Source organism: Hypomesus nipponensis, chromosome 3 (genome assembly GCF_054491055.1).
Source record: "Hypomesus nipponensis isolate SF chromosome 3, ASM5449105v1, whole genome shotgun sequence".
Lineage (NCBI taxonomy): Eukaryota > Metazoa > Chordata > Actinopteri > Osmeriformes > Osmeridae > Hypomesus > Hypomesus nipponensis.
This window is the reverse complement of record NC_140363.1, coordinates 1,279,407-1,298,158: the sequence shown is the minus strand read 5'-3', so window position 1 is coordinate 1,298,158 and position 18,752 is coordinate 1,279,407. Positions and strand designations below refer to the sequence as shown.

General features: G+C 45.8%; 1 long non-coding RNA gene across 1 annotated transcript in view; it reads left to right on the top strand.

The window, feature by feature from the left end:
* Positions 1–18,752, top strand: part of LOC146298807 (uncharacterized) — a 30,008-nt gene that overhangs the window by 7,655 nt on the left and 3,601 nt on the right. The gene's annotated exons all lie outside the window — the stretch shown is intronic.

Genomic DNA, 18,752 nt, shown 5'->3' with positions numbered 1-18,752 from the left:
CTTAGGTTTTGAAACGAATTTTTGGACTTAGGTTTTGAAACGAACTTAGGAACTTAGACTGAATTTGTGACCCAACATTTGGCGAGCCGAGGCCAGGAGGCCGGAGAGCCAGTCGCCTGAGCGGAGGGCCACACCGGACGCTTGGCCAAACAAATTTAAAAGGTAAGCAGATTTTTTTTATTTTATATCTGCTTGAATTACGTGCGTATCCGAGGTGTGAATCCACCCAGGCTGCACTGGCTCCTATGCCCAAAAGAACCAATTTCTTCTGATTAATTGATAAACTCGAAAAGCACGGAGAACCGGAGTGTGATGCAAATTATTATATGTTATGTTTGTATGCTGTGTGCTAACTGCTTGCTAACAGCTATGTTCAATACAGTCTGAATGTTTAAAATGTCACGCTCGGCTATTATCTGCTGGTTGCTAGCTTGTTTAACATTTGCTTTAATTTTAATCTGGGTCGCGGTAGCGGTAAAACACAGAAAGTAGGTTTAGATTAAATAACATACTTTAGAATATAGCCATTATTATATTTATACTGTCTAAAAAACAAAAACAATCGATGCATACAAAAAACGCTTAGATCATTGGAGCCGGGGCTCAAGGTAGGCTACAGTAATTTTCGTTTAAGATCCGCAAAGTTTGAGCTCCGTTCAGGTTTCTTTACTGTCTAAATAACATTGTTAGAAATTCGCAAATTAAATAATATTGTCTGATATTTGTGGGCTGTGGCCTGGCGAAGTTTGATTCGCAAATTAAATAATATTGTCTGATATTTGTGGGCTGTGGCCTGGCGAAGTTTGATTCGCAAATTAAATAATATTGTCTGATATTTGTGGGCTGTGGCCTGGCAAAGTTTGATTCGCAAATTAAATAATATTGTCTGATATTTGTGGGCTGTGGCCTGGCGAAGTTTGATTCGCAAATTAAATAATATTGTCTGATATTTGTGGGCTGTGGCCTGGCGAAGTTTGATTCGCAAATTAAATAATATTGTCTGATATTTGTGGGCTGTGGCCTGGCGAAGTTTGATTCGCAAAATTAATAATACTGTTGATATTTTGTGAGACTACGGCCAGGCGAGGGTTGAAATAGCGTTTTATAATCGTTAGATGTTTAGTGGGTTCGATCCTGACGAATGTTAGTTCGTTTCGTTCTTATGTAAATAATTAAATGTGTAGAGAGCTAGATCCTAATGAAGGTTGATTCGTGATGTTATAGTCATTAGATGTCGAGTGGGCTAAGGCCCGACGAATATTAAAATTATTGCGTGTAATTTCGTTAGGATTTACCAGGTTTGGGCGCAAAGCACATTAACTCATGTATGAAAAGTCACTTGCGGCTCAGATTGAGTAGTCTGGATCGAAATAGTTATTAGGAAAAGTGTAAATATACACATATACTCATTGTATGTCGTGACAGCCAATAGAGGAACGAACGACCGAGCCGGCCGCCTCAGTCGTGAAGTTCAGGAGAGATAACGAGCTCGCTTGAGACCCCACCCGGAGCGGTGAAGGGACGGACACAGTCCATCTATTCATGAGTGATTAAAACTCAAAGGAATAAACTCAGCCAAATTGGTTAAAATTGACTAACTTCCCCGAGTGTCTTATAAAAAGATTTGGTATTAGTGTGGCAATATACTCCCTGCGAGAGAGCGCAGGTCCTGCTTATGTGCTGTGTGGGTTATGTGGCTGAACTCATCGAACGAAACCTCAGGACATCAGTCAAAGGCGAGCGACTAGAAAATAACCTGTGGTCAGGCACAGTCAGAAACGGGAGCAGCCCGAACTGTCTGTGGCCAGCAAATTGACTGGGTGCTGGAACCCCTGAGATCTCTCTCTCTCTCTCTCTCTCTCTCTCTCTTTTCCCCCTCACCCACGCTCACTATCACTCTCCGCATCTCACCCGCACTCATCATAACCCCTCCCCTCAATCTATCTCTCTCTATCCCATTCACGCTCATGCTCACCCGTACCTCGCACCCACACACACACCACACACGCTCAAACGATACAGACATACACTCCCCGCAAACCATTGCCCTCCCGAATCCCACCAGTGACCACACATACGTACTCCCACACAACGAAAACACACAAAGTCCCATCCACTCCCAAGCTACCACACCTAACTTCACACTTACACACATACACACATACACATACCTCCCGCACAGCAGCACACTAATACACACACATACACAGACCCTCACTTATACACAGACCAACATCCTCCACTACGCACATTCACACCACACACACACAACACCACATACACATAACACACTTATACTCTCCCGCCTCCTCCCGTACACATATACACACACCTTGTACCACACACGCACCACTCTCATTACACTCTCACCCTCACACAGTATACGCAACGCTCCCACACAATAACACACACACACACGTACACGTTTACCCAACACACACTCTAATTCCTCAGTCCCAAACACACGCACACATAATCACACTCCTCACACGCACAACACCGCATACACATAACACACTCATTTTCTCCCTCCTCCTCCCGCACATCTACACACACACCTTGTGCCACACGCACACCACGCTCAATACACGTACCCTCACTCAACCCCCACTCAAAAGCACACGCACACACTCACCCTCACACACACACACACACACACACACACACACACACTCTCATACCACACATCTACACACACCCCTCACACACACCCACGACATACACTCCACACACACACACAACATACACTCCCATTCACACACATACACACTCTCACTCTCATACACACACACACACTCACACACACACACACACAACACACCTATCCAACAGACAAGACACACACACACTCTCAAATACATACAATCACACAAAACTTCAAGTATACACACACACCTTTTTCCTTTGTGGCGTTCCTCCCCATGGTCAACTACTTATAGAAGAGTAAAGCTGAACTATTGGCCTACAACAGATGTGAAAACAAGAACGACTTGTGACTAACTGACAGGAGAGACACAAGAAAATAGTGAGAGTGGTTGTTAAACATCATCACTGTGGACCTTTTCCAATTCTCCAACACACACACACACACGCGTCCCCTCTCGTTTGCCATCAACCAGTCGTTACTCTTACCGAGTTGTGACAGATTTAAAGCTCTACCCCTGGCAGAGGGAAACAAGAGCCTCTAGCAAACAAGGAAAAAACAACACCATAAACTGGGCTGGCATTCGCAACCCATACCACTGGTGTCTACCACAGAAACTAGAAAAAATCCCGCTGAGGTCGTGTGTCATTCTAACGAATGAGCACCAGACAATAAGTAATACAAATACACTCACACTCAGACCACCGGAATTGATATAAGACGCACACACATAATCACAAATTAAGAACAGTTTAAATGCTCAATTGAAGAAAAAAAAAAAACAGACGAAATAAATCAAAACAGAGACTGGGCAAAACCCTAAATCATTATAACAGCCCCAGGAGAGAAGGTTTTCTCCCTGGCGTGTCTTGGCAACAAGCAACAACACTATTGGAACACTGCAATCTGGCCCAGAAGTTGGAGCAGACTGCAGTAGCCGCTAACTACTAAAAGAAACAAAAGACAAAACAAAAACAGTACGGGATAGGCCGATCATATACCAGCAACAAGTATCACCGTTGTTCCCAGTAGGGTGAGTGAAGGCAGGAAGGTGTAATTGAAACAATCAGACCTCCAAAAATAAAAATAAACAGAGAGGCTGTTGAGAGAGTTCCTACATGGTCCCGTTATACCAACCAGGAAAACTAATGAACTACCTGGTAGAAATAAAGAAAATCGGAGAAACAGGCAAACAACCGCGGGTTTTTGGGTCTTTGGTCAAACGAGCACAACGAATTAACATGGGGAACGCTCACGGGAACAGCAGTGGAAAAACTGCGGAAGTTCCAATGGAGCTAATAATAATGCGCCACCCAGACGTTAAAACGTTAATTACACGATTAATGAAGAGATGGCATGCGCGCAATCTACTTTGGCCGAAAGAAGGATCCTTTGATGTGGCGTGTTGTGAGGAAATGGAACTGAACATCAAACATCACAAATCTGAAGATCACAGCGACAAGAGACTAGGCAAAAAGACAAGAGAAAGAGAAGTGTTAAATTGGTTTAGACAAGAAGGACATCGACGTCAAATGGCCAGAACTGAGCGAAAAACACAAAACGAAAATAAAAAAGAGTCACTAAGCAATTCTAAAGAAACAAGAACAGTGAAATTACAGGGACAGAGGCCCACGGCACCAGCGTGGCCAGTGGAACCACCCCCATACCCGGACAGCAGGAACCCATTCAAAGTGGGACAATATCCACTCCTGAACTCAAACCCCGAAGGAGAGAAAATGAGGGGGCAACTACATGGAGATTTCACTTTCACTCTGGACAACGCACCAGAAGTCTATGCGGGGGGCAAAAAAGCTGAAACACCAAACAAAAGAGAGCTGGCCGAGGCCAGCATGGGACAAGAAGATGGGAACTCATTATGCCACAGCGAACAATCACAAGAACATCTGGACAGAGAGGAGTACCAGAAGAGGACTGCTAAAAAAGCAGAAATGGCTCATTTGATAGATAAACTAAATTACCTGGAACAAATAATAAAAGAATCCAACGAAAAGGAGTATGAAGAACAAAGACACAACGAACATCAAGAGACTGGACTAAAGGAGTGTGAGGACAAAGATGCATCATCTCAACTGCGTCCCTCGACCCAGCCACTTGGGGCACGCCCGAAACAAAAAAGCAGAGATCATTCTCTGACAGAATGGGGCAAACAAAAATGCGATGATATGGAAAAATCCATACACACAATGGAGAGAGAGATAAATAGCCTGACGAACAGATTAAGCAGCCACAGGAACAAAACGTCAGCACCCAGGCCGACATCGGAGATCCCACCAGATCAGGGCCCCCACAGCGTATGGCAACATCCAAACAACGGAGGGGCAATGCGTCTGAGTCTAGAAGGCATGATAGTTCCACAAAACAGAGAAGGTGGGGCAGTCTGCGGACAAAAAATAGCATCACAGGAGGAACGGACACAGCACTGGGTGAGAAATGGAGGAAGGTTGGGGAGAAGGCCCAGCCTAAACAGCTACCCAGAAGGAAAAGGAGCAGAGGATCTAAACAATCCAGTCCCAGTGTGTCCCCTAGTGGTGAAAGGAACTGGACAAGACCCCATGTACGTGCCATGGTCATTCATGGACATGATAGGTCTGGCAGGAAGGCTGCCAACCCTTACCGATGGAGCCAACAAATGGATAACAGCATTGGAAGAGAGCACAGCAGGAGTGACCCTGGCACTGGGAGACATAAAGGCATTGTTGATGCACACAGCCGGAAAACAATTAACAGAAGAGGTTTTTCAGGGTGCACAACTGCCAAGAGTGGTGACCGGAAATCAGGTGGACAGCGTAGGGTTTGGAGGCCACCGCAATCAAATATGGGCTGAACTAAGGAAGCACTACCCGGAGAAGATGGATCCCTCCAAGCTGGATGGCGAAGTACTGAAAGACAATGAATGCCCCACCAAATTCCTGCACACTTTCCAGCGCAGATGGAGAGAGGAGACGGGGGGTGCCTGGAACACAAACAACACCACTCAGAGACTGTTCATGCTCATGGTCAAGAAGGCTATGCCACAAAACGTACAAAAGTGCCTGGACAATGTAGTGGGCCTGATGAAGATGGACTGGCCATTGTTCTCTGAACATATAGTCCACCATGTTGACAACTGCAGAAGAGAAATCCGAGAAGCCGAAGAGCAAAACAAGCAACTTAGCAATAAGCTAACACAACTGCAACTGGGAGAGCTGTGTAAACAAAAAAAAGACAAATCCAAAACACAAGCACCAGTAATAACAACACAGGCGCAGGACCTAGAGGACACGACAACCCAAGCCCCATTGGTGCTCCGGACACAGCCCCAACCTCCGACTCCACATGGACCAAGGCAGACAACACCAGGCAATTTTCCAGCCGCCATCCTACCACCAATCCATGTACACGTTGGGCCTTCAAACGGTTATCAGCAACAATGGACGGGAAAGGGTGGATCCACCCAATATGGTGGGAAACCCCCAGGAGGACAAGGGCAAGGCCCGCCCCCACCGTGGAACGGACAAACGCAAGCTAACCCCAACCAAGCCTACAAGCAGCAGGGGAAGGAATGCTGGGGATGTCGACAACTAGGCCATGTCAAAAGGGATTGCCCCGTGAATCCATACCCAAAACCAACAGACCCATACGGGACATCAACAATCCAATACGTGCCACCAGCGAATCCATACGCGAAACCAACAAACCCACAAGGACCATCCACAAACCAATATGGGCCACCACCAAACCCACATATGCCACCAGCCACCAACTGGCAATAGAGGTGCCCAGAGAAGCCAGAAGGGGAAACAATGTCGCCAGTAATCTCACTACAACCACGAGAAGAACCCACCATATCAATAACAGTGCAAGGCCGAGAACATGCCTTCATGGTGGACACGGGAGCGACATATTCATGCATCGGAAAAAATGGCTTCAATCTTCCCCTCTCAAGTTCATCCATCCGAACTGTTGGCTTTTCTGGGAAAACACAAATTATACCACTCACGGAGCCTCTCACGATGCAAATCGAAGGGAAAACCATCGTGGCACCTCTACTCTACTCAGCACATACTCCAATTAACCTGTTGGGAAGAGACATTCTATGTATATTAAAAGCCAACATCGAGTGTACCCAGAGTGGCTTGCGAGTAGAGTTCCAAGACGTTTCCACAGCAAAACAAATGATGCCAGTAATGGCAGAAGACGCACTACAAAATGCCCTGAGTTCACTAACAAATACAACAACAAAGGATAATCATCGTCAACCGCCACCAACGGCGTACTGGCTACAATTGGTCCCACACGAATCCTCGCTGACCCAACTATGGGAAGAGTGGGAGCCGTGGGTCCAAGCGCTGATAGGGAAACCTAAAACGCAACTCATGCCGCTCCACTGCACTCTGTTGTACGACGAATATCAAAGCCACATGGACTATGCTGACTGTTGGATAGAGATGATCAATAAAAAACAGTTCTCTATCATCAGCCAGGATATCTTTGTGGGCCCCGAGGGAGCTGCTGCAGCTATAACACTCCCATCTGAACTACAAGAATGGTATCAAATCCAAGGCTCTGCCCCCCACATAACACTGATGACAACTGAAGGACATAGGACAAGAGAGTTAGGACCAATGGTTAGGACAGCTTTGCAGATACCAGAATGGAGGCCCACAAACAATAAAAACATCCACATATCCCCTGACACACGCTTTTATAGAATATCAGCGAAAAATTACAATGTAGGAACGGCAGACACAGTGATACTTAACATGCAAACATCAATCAAACAATGCTTACTTTCAGAACATGAGGATTTGTTAGGACAGGTGCCCCCAACATTATGGTCAAAACACAAGACAGACGTAGGTTATATAAAGTCCGCAGAACCCATACACATAGACGTTAAGCAGGGAGCAAGATTACCATACCAGAGACAGTATCCACTCCGACAACACGCCATAGACGGGATTAGACCCACCATTACGGGCCTAGTAAGGGCGGGAGTCCTGAAAGAAACTAAAAGCTCCTGTAATACACCCATCTTTCCAATAAAAAAGCCACACTCTAACGATTATCGATTGGTGCACGATTTACGAGCAATTAACTCCATTGTGAACGTTCCAAAGGCGATTGTCCCCGACCCACATACTTTACTGTCCAATATTCCCCCAGGCACCAAATGGTTTACTGTCATAGATCTGTGCTCGGCCTTCTTCTCAGTCCCCGTAGACGCAGATTCACAGTATCTGTTTGCGTTCACATTTGAAGGTAGACAACTGACTTACACTCGATTACCCCAGGGATTCCTAGACAGCCCTGCAGTGTTCAATCGGGTGTTGGCCCAAGACCTACAGAACCTGCATGTTGCCAGTACCGTGGTCCAATACGTGGATGACATTTTAGTATGTAGTAGTTCCAAAGAGCAGTGTGAGAGAGACTCCATCACAGTGTTAAAACAATTGGCGGAGGGAGGCCATAAGGTTAGCAGAGATAAATTGCAATTTTGCCAGACAACAGTAGATTATCTGGGGAGGCGGCTTAGTGGAGATACAAGACAGGTGGCCGTGTCACAAATAGAGGCCATAGTCACAGCTCCAAAGCCTCAGACAGTGGGACAGATGCTCACCTTGTTGGGAATGGCGGGATACAGTAGACCATGGATTTGTGATTATGCCCTCAAAACAGCGCCACTGCGTGCCCTTATCAGGGCTGCAGGGCAGAATAGTAATGCTGCTACATTGCAGTGGACCGAAGAAGCGGAGGGAGCCTTTTTGGCCCTCAAAAGTGACATGCAGTCTGCCCCCGCCCTTGGCAATCCCGATTACTCGAAACCATTTCATCTATATGTTGCAGAACGGTCTGGATATGCTACTGCTGTATTGTTGCAGGACACGCCGGTTGGGAAACAACCATTGGCTTATTATAGCACAAAACTTGATAACGTGGAGGCAGGTTTGCCACCTTGTTACCAGGGATTGGCAGCCGCTGTTTTCGCGTTCAAGAAGGCAACATCACTAACGATGGGACACCCAGTAATTCTGTACACGTCTCACCAGCTGTATGCCCTACTCACAAGCACAAGGTTTGTCTTGACACAGGCCAGACGAACGGGCTATGAGGTAATCCTATCAGCCCCAGAACTTACCATACAAAGGTGCGACACGGTGAACCCAGCAACTAAAATGGTGTTACCAGTAGATGGGACACCACACAACTGTGTCCATGACACCGACACCTTCATGCGTGCACGCCAAGACCTGTACAATGAGCCCATCATAGCGGACCTCACGCTGTTCGTGGACGGATCCTGCTATAGGGATGCCGTGGGCAACCATGCTGGCTACGGTGTTGTACGACTTAAGGATGACACAACATTTGAGACCATCCAATCGGTAAAGGTCGACCAACCGTGCTCCGCCCAATTGGCTGAAGTCAAAGCTCTCACAGCGGCGTGTCTGTTGGCAAAGGGCAAGAGCCTCAATGTCTATACGGACTCCGCGTATGCATACGGAGTATGTCACGTTTACGGTAACATATGGAAACAGAGAGGCTTCCGCAGAGCCGATGGCACAATAATTAGCCATGGGCAATCCATCTCTCAGCTGTTGGATGCCATGCACGTGCCAACGGCCTTGGCCATTATTAAATGCCCGGCCCACCAAAAGGCTGACACTCTCATTGCCAGAGGCAACAACTTGGCAGATGTAGTAGCCAGACAGGCAGCTGCAGGGTCTGAGACAATGATGGGACCACTGCATGTGGCGGATGATCCAGCCCCACTTACCACTCTATCTTCTCTTGTGCTAGCACAAGACCGAGCTAGTCCTCAGGAGAAAGACATGTGGGTGAAACGGGGTGCATTGCAACATACCCAAGAGGGGCCCAACAAAGGTCTATGGAGGAGTGGTCAGGGCCATTTTGTTCTACCAAGTACATTGCTGCGCTGTGCTATCAGTAATGCGCATGGTAGTGACCATTGCACAAGGGGGGAGATTGTACGTCGTCTTCAAGCCGTGTGGTGGTCACCATATCTAACATCCACAGTTGACAGAGTGTTACACGAATGCGAAGTATGCGCACACTATAACGTTAGGAAGACACTTACCGCTCCCATCTCACACATTCCAACGCCAGACGGACCATTTAGACATCTGATGATAGATTACGTGGACATGACACAACGTATAGGAAGACTAAGATACATCTTGGTAGTAATCTGTCGATTCAGCAGGTGGGTAGAGGCGGTGCCAACGGCAGGACCCGACTCCCGATCAGTTGCGAAATTTCTATGTAGAGAGGTCTTTCCAAGATTCGGCATTCCGGATAGCATGAGCTCAGACAATGGACCACATTTTGTGGCCGAAACGTTTAAACTGGCAATGAGAATGCTAGGAATCAAACAAAGGTTTGGCTGCGTTTATCATCCCCAATCACAAGGAACAGTAGAAAGAGCCAACGGTATTTTGAAAACCAAACTAGCTAAAATCATGGCAGATGGTAAATTAAACTGGGTACAGGCCTTACCACTGGCATTAATGGCAATGCGCTCAAGTACTAACCGCATGACATTTCTAACACCGCATGAGATGGCGACTGGAAGGCCGCTTCCAGTTCCATACTTACGAGGACCCGTTGAGGGCCCTCCTCTCGAAAAATTGGAAAGGGAGCTGCAAAGCTACCTACAACACTTAACACAAATACATAAGGAAGTGTTCTCACAGGTAAAAGGTGCTACCGAGCAGAGAGAAGCAGAGATTCCTGAGAACCTGCGGAGGGTTGTGCCGGGAGACTGGGTCTACGTAAAGGTATTCAAACGAAAGTGGAACGAGCCCAGACGGGAAGGCCCCTTCAGAGTTCGTCTAACGACCCACACAGCTCTAAAAGTCGACGGTAAGAAGTTTTGGTACCATCTCAATCACTGTTGCAGAGCAGAAGACCCAGAACAGACCAAGGCGCTTAGAAGTGAAACAACTCCACCAGAATCGGGGGCAGGTGACACCGCCCCGCAGGGACTCCAAGATGGAGACGGTCACTCCTCCCCGCTGGGACCCAGACGATCTCACAGACTGGTCCAGCAGAGAATCACAAACAACAATAACGCTAAGAGCAGCAGCTCAACTATTACTAGATGAACAAAACAGATCCCAGCAGGCAGTGGAGAGAGCCAGGGCCATCACGATGCAGGAAAGGGACCCCCCAGATTTAAGAACCACAATACGAACAGGGCTAAGGATAATGCTAATATGGATAGCCATATTATGGACAGGCGGTCTGATATGGACCATGCTATGCACACCACCCATCCCACAATCCCGCCTCAACGCAACTCAGCAGCCCACTCCACTCACCACAGATCTCCAACCTAACTCAAGTCAACCGCAGGTCTCAACCACCCAATACCCCCAACATAACTTAACACAAGAGCATGCATCACCCACCCACGAACCAACACCGTCCAAGGAAAGAGCACCCATGACCAAATGCGCATTAGCCGTAGGAGTTATGGCTGCCAACCTAGGTTATATACCACTGACAGAGGAAGTTAATTTGACATACGCCAATCCACCCAAACGAAACGTAATGATAACACAGGGCCCCAACAACCTAATAGTTTACAGTTACTCCCCAGGCGCAAGGTGCAGAGACAAAGGAGTGGTAAAAGTTACAATAAGATGCTCAAAAACTCGATGCATTGATGTAAACACGTTACAAATAATGAACAACCAAACAGCCATAAAAATGATCAAAATATACTCAGTGACCCGTCGAGCCAAACGGAGCCAGGACAGAGATAAGACGTTAGGGACAAGGCAACTCAAATCCAACATGTTCTATGACTGGCTGAAATACTCAGCTCAGCAAGTGAGTAAAAAAACCTGTATAGCATGTTACAACACAAAAACACTACCACAAATCAGACCCCTTCCTGGTAGCGTAATAGGGACATGTAAAAATTTACACAGTTGTTTCACCTACTGTGTTTTACGCATGGCAGGAGGTAGAGAACACAGGTGGGTTAGAGACGAGTCAATGTGCCCACGCAGATTAGATGAGACACGAGATGGAGAAGATTACATGACACCGCCTATGGTAAAAATCGCGCAAGATTTTGTTTTTCCATTCTGTGTAGCTAGAGGAAAAGAACTAGTGGAGGTGATTGAACGCCGACAACCCAACGACCTAGTCATAACCGACCCCAGAGGATTACTGCAGTGTAAACGACACAGAGAAGGTTACTGGCATGACAATGTATGCAAAACTACTAACAAAGCTAAAATGCTGTGCCAACAAGTCATACAAGACGGAGGGTACGTTACCTATGATGAGAAATCGACAGTCAGCTCAAAATATCCCATCCCAAGTTACGCAGAGGGAACTACACCGTTGGGAGACATATTTTGGCTGTGCGATGGAGACGAAAGTCTTAAAGTTAAGCTAGAGCCGGGATGGGAAGGCATATGCGCCCCTGTCATGTTGACTGGAAAGGTAACAGTGTTAGTACCGCAAGAACCAGTACAAAACAAACAGAAAAGAGACGCCCTGGCTCAGGGGAAGTCAGAGGACACAGTATACATCTCATACGATCAGATACCTGTCGGAACGCCCACTGAGCATTTGGCCATAAGTAATGATTGGATAATCTCAGGACGCATAGCTGGGTCAATACCTTTCTTCGGTCAAATAACAAATGCTCAATACATAGCACGCAATAGCAGATGGATAAACTATTTATGGTACAACCAACAACGATTCATGAACTACACAATAAATGCCCTAGAGGGAGTAAAAGAGCAACTACACGCCACCACACTGATGGCCCTCCAAAATAGGTTCATCATAGAAACCATGCTAGCAGACGATCAGGGAGTCTGCGAACTCATTGGTGAGGAATGTTGTGCCGTCATACCCATGCACACCGGGGAGGGAGGAAATCTCACAAAAGCCCTACTCGATCTAAAAAAACTAAGGCAAGACCATGTAATACAGTCTAATTGGAAAACGGGGACAAATGCATTATGGAGCTGGTTGACAAACCTAACTTGGCCTAAACTACTGAAAGGAATAGCGATGGCCATAGCAATAGTGGTAATAATAGTGGTGATTGCTGCATGCTGCATACTCCCGCTAGTAGGACGACTGATCAAGAAAATGGCAGGGGTAATAACAGGACAGTTTCCCGTACAAATAGCTCCGGAAGAAGATAAGGACATTCAGTCACTGCTCACAGATTCCGATAACTACCAACCTGGGGAGGAGACTTACACTGAAATGATAGAATTACATAAATTAAAACGTGCCGCAGAAGAAACTTACGTTGAAATGCTGGAAGTAGACATAAAAGGTGTCTCAGATGAGACTTACACCGAGATGCTAGGAATACAAGCATTGGAAAGGGGCCCAGAAGAGATTTACACTGATATGGCAGAACAACCAACATTAAAGTGTGCCACTAATTTGGATGGGGAGAAACAAAGGGATTTGGGCGACACCTAACTTTGTATTATGTCACTAGATGAACCCGGCAGACGACCCCCACCAGGAGAACGGCCTCGACAACCCCAGCGTCCAACAGACACCGACATCACCCACGACACCTACAATAAGTCAGGAACCCCCATCACCATACACACCGCCAGAACAGACAGGAAACCCCACGGTAGTCCCACCAGTAAGTCCAATAATATCACCCCCAAAGGTCCCCAGTAAGTCACCCGAAAGGGAAGAATTGGGCCCCACATCCACCACATCCAGTGAAAACCCTGTAGCTGGAGTAGACACATCACAGGGCCCCCCACACCCCGAGTCGGGAGACACATCGGAGGACACGGAGGATAGCCCAGAGACGGACCCGGGAGAAGACAACCACCCAGACGAAGCTATACTGACTGCGGAACCCGAAAACATAGAATCAGAGTGTCGAATTGGTGCCATGACAAAGCCTCAGTTTGACAGCTTCCTGGAACGAGTCTCCAGGAGGATGACACGTCGCCTCAACAGGGCCAGGAAAAGAGGGCTGGCACAGATTCAGTGGAGGAAGCGCTACAGGAAGAAAGAACGTGCTAGGGAAGAAATGGCGGCGCTTCTAACCGCAAACCAAAAGCTGTTGCGCCAAACTGAGGAGCTGAAGGCGTCTCTGGCCAGTTGGCAACAGGCAGGGGGGGGGATACCTACCTGTGTATCAACTCGGTCCATCAGCACCGGGATTTTTCGGGCACACCTGAGAGTGTTTCCCGGCGGGGAGATGACGACAAAGCCACTAGGTCCGTTCCAACTTGGATTATTCATACCCCCATTGGGCCGACAACGATACAAGAAAGTCCCATTCCGGGAGAAGTAACCCCCACCCCAACCACAGCTCATCCCACAGCTCTCTCCCTTACATCACCTTCACACTCCTCATGGACTTCATCCCTCATCCATTACACTCATCTCCTACGTACATCCTCCTCATGGACTTCATCCCTCATCCATTTCATTCATCCCCTTCATACATCCTATGGACTGATTCACTCATCTCCATTACACACATCACCTTCACACTCCCCATGGACTTCATCCCTCATCCATTTCACTCATCCCCTACGTACATCCTATGGACTTTATCACTCATCCATTTCACTCATCCCCTTCAAACATCCTACGGACTTCATCACACATCCCCGTCGCACACCCCTTTTTCCCCAGACATCAGTACACATCCCCCAGTCATTGAAGAGCACCACGGTCCCCAGAACATCATCAAGCATTCATTTGCAGTTTGTATTGGTCAAAATGTCTCATAGATACACATCGGTACTGTGGAGTGCATAAAGCATTACTTCATGGCATATTGCTGAAAATGTACACCAAATTCCCAATTTATGTTCCCCTTCCTTTTATTTTTTCCGGGATAAGTGTCATATCAATGTATGGTACTCGCCGACAAACTTAGAATGTCACATCAATTCCATAGTTGATTTGTTTGTCCCGCATGATGCCCTTGAAAGTAGGATCCTCTACACTGAAACATGGGTTTGTGGGGGGGGATGGAAGGCTCACGGACAACGGTAGTTCACATCACCCTGAGTAGTGAGGGGACTAAAACCCAAGCACACAGGCTCAACATGCGACCACATGCTCCCTGTGTATGAGAGACGCTTGCTGCCAAGGGTAGGACAACGAATATATAATCCTAGAACATCACGACCACTGGATGGGGTGATGTGTATAACCAAAAAGGTAGTCATATATATAAATAAAAAAACACAGGCAGTAGTCATTTCTCTATATATTCATATATACCTGAAACGGACCAATTCTATATAAATACTAGGGCCTCAGTGCATAGCAACTCAGTGAGGATGATGGAATAGTATGAAAGTACTGTATGACGACTAGCAATGACTCAGTCTGTCACATATACTATGGTAGAGGTAGAACCGGGCGCTTATGTTGCAAGGTAATACCCTGATGGCTCACTGTTTGTGGGACAAAAGGGCTACGGGGAGTTTCTATTACCCAATACCCTTATAACCTCCACTTCCCCGCCATGTTAGCAAATAAGCTTGGAAGAGGTACAGACCTTCAGCCCACATTGAATGAGCTATGCGCATGATGACAATATGTGAATGAGGTTAAAATTAACAATTCCTAGCTATGTGCACTGGATGACTTTGTTGTTATAATTGTATTAGTTGCCTAAATGTGTTTCTGACTGCCAATATTATATCCACATAAAGTACTTAAGTTACTATCAGTATTATACCAGCACTGAGCACAAAATGCCACATCAGTATTAATTTCCGTTAACTGAATACAACAGTGACTTCATTATGAGTGAGGTGTGACTAGTAAGTCACACAGGGGGGATTGATGAAGAATTATTAACACACTGTTGTAATCATGACGAAGGAGAAAACAATCATGGTACTATATAACTGATGTGAAACCACTAAATCACCTTTGTGCATTTATATGATGTATTATTTTATATTATTGAAAAATCACCTTTGTGCATTTATACGCTATATTATTCTATAGTATGGATAACCAGATGCAATTGAGTAGATGGATTGAAAAGTAACATTAAACATAGAAGAAATAAGCCAGACATGGAAGCCCAGATAAGCAGAGTTTGAGAGCCGGAGGAAAACGTATATGTGTGTAGGCCTCAACCATAAAAAAACTACAAGGCCCAGATAGAGAGAACTACAAGCGACTGAGAACAAATTTATGGATTTGAACTCCAGGTGACCTGAACTACAAGCCTCGCGTGGCCACAGTGTTGGGGAATGGCCAGGCTATGCAAATTCTGTGACAATGTGACAACATGTACTGTGCCAATGAGAAATCATCAAAATATTGAAGGAAAAATATAAAAGCAAATGTCCGGAGAAAAATTTCAGTCTGATCTCGAGACCATGCTCCCGTTTGTTGGAATCAATCCTCTGTGTTAGATTCGAATAAACACTTTGCATCATACTCTGCTCCCGTTTTTCGTGCTGTTTTGAACTTAGGTTTTGAAACGAATTTTTGGACTTAGGTTTTGAAACGAACTTAGGAACTTAGACTGAATTTGTGACCCAACACATGGACAATCAGATATCGTGATTAGATTGGCCTACTTTAAACAAAATTCTTAATATAACACAAACTTAACGGGTGGATTTTTATTGACAGCTTGTCTGGGAAAAGAACACCATAACATTAAGCCAATTTAAGACTTGCATGTAAGTAATGTGTCACATTACTTTTCTTAATCCTATGTGTGTGTAGTTTGTTGCACTTCCACTTCTTGACTCAACCAATTTTTTCTCATGGGGGTGTGCTTGCCTAGCCTGGCTCTGGCCTCCTACGTACTTCCGCTCAATTTGGATTTCGCTTCTGTACTAGGTCTGGGACGTCGGCTCTGAAGTCACTTTCTAGAAGCACATTTTTTGTAGGTCCAATCAGCGAACTAGGGAGTGGCTGAGAACGATGACGTTGATGTCGTGCGCTAGTTTGAGTTGTAGTTCAGTCATGGCGGCGGAGAAAGATGTGAGCGAAGCTATTCGGTCCGTTGTGGCAAAGCTGCCGAATATCCATAAATTAAAGTCGGAGCAAGAACAATCCTTGCTGAGTTTTGTTGGTGGCCATGACGTTGTGGCCCTCCTCCCCACGGGGTTCGGGAAAAGTTTGATTTTCCAGCTATGGCAGCTAGCTCCGTCACAGTAGGGGTGAAAGAGTTGGCTAAGACGAACGCTTGCGATTGGTTATGGCAGATCAGAGTGGCTCTGGGCAGATCCAATAGTTTTAAACTTCAACAGAGGACCCGCCTTCAAGGAAGTTAACGTTTGTCAATGGAGCCATCCCAGACCCTCTGTACAAATGAAATGTACGAGGGTCTGGTTAGGACCAGGCTAGTGCTTGCCTTCGGCGAGCAAAAACCATTATCTCACATATATATTATTATTATTATTGTTTATTTCGCGCCCCTAAGGCTCAGTCAATATTTGGACTACATAGACAACGTTGATGTCAAAAGGTTCGTCTTGGTCTCGATTGCGTTGCTTCTATTTGGATTTACGTTCCGTTGCACAGTTCAGGAGGTTACAACATTTTTGTGGGGACAAAGTGCCTTTTTTTGACGAAGGGTAACCTGTGCTAGCTACGTCACCACGTCAACACACGTTAATGACGCATGGATACAACGTGATAGACTTTCTAGCTCACAAATTGGAGCTTGGATTAGTGAAAAATACCACCCCCAAAAAATCACAACCATTTGGCTTTGAAGAGAAAGCGATTACGAGTGGAACTGCAATATCGCATTTTTGTTTCAGGTGGTTACAGTCTTTGAAATTTGAGCGAGTGCAGGTCGCCCGTGAGACCTCCTCGTCTTTAAGGCGGCAGCCATGCTAGGAAGCATCATAGTTGTATTTTTTGTAGCTAATTTCATAGTTCAATTTTACACAAAAAAACTGAAAGAGGGAAATTTATGACGATATGACTATTGTGAAAACAGCCAGGTGGTGAGATTTTAATATAGATTGCTGTAAAAACATTGATTTGTTTGCTACGTGAGAGCCTGTCAGCCTCCATTGACGACAGCGTACTCTGTTGCTTAGCGACGTCAGCTGATTTGAAGCCAAAATAATGCTCAAAGTCTATGAAGTTCAACGTCTTTGGCGAACTATTTCTCTGCCGATCATCAATACGAATTGTAACAAATACATTGTAAAAAGACACACTGTGTTAAGTTATTTTTGTTGGCAAGTAGCCGTGTAATAAGCGGGATAATGTATAGAACGCCGGTCATTATCTGGGATATAAGCCCCTTCATGGCGAAACGAAACTGGTGAAAACTCCGCTTTGCGTCGTGCCTAACAACTTTCCTTACCTGTTAAAAAATCAGCGCAAACCACGGCCTCTTGGGGCTTATTGCTTAATTATCCCTTACAAAATAAATGTTCAAATTTCCTGCGCTTTCAAACAATCATTGGAGTGTGGATAGGAACGGCAGCTAGCTTGCCTCTAGCAAACTGCTTTTGAATTAGCCATGTCCCCCTAAATTAATATCGAACTTATTAACGTTTTGTGTGGCTTATTTTCAGTTAGCAGACGGTACTATTTGAATCGCAATTCTATCTGAAATACAGCCAGTGACAACGTTGTTACAGTAGCTTGTTTCAAAGGGGGTTCCTTGTTTCAAAGGGTGTTCTTAATGAATCATGCAATATGAGTAGGCTAAATGCTTGAAAATATCACTAGAAGGGGAAAACTGACCCACCTGCATCTGAAGCAAGCAAGCTCACCCTACAATTTCCCCAGAAATGGTACCCTCTCTAGTTCTTCTTCCAATACAGAAACTGTACATACTGTCTGTCAAGGTACTCTGATGAAGCGTGACCCAGAATTAGTCAAGAAAACACTGTCTTACATCAATAACATCCTTTATCAAAACAACACCAACAGAACAGAAGATAAAATCCCACTTTCTATGGAATTTGGATGGAAACCATTGCTATGTCTGAGCCAGGTCTTCCAAATAGGACTGCCTCAACTTTTCCAGTAGCGCTCACTTGGCCACTGTTTTCAGGTGTGTTCTGATTTTGTCCATGACGTAGCCCACAAAGGTTTGGCTGCAATTGGGCGG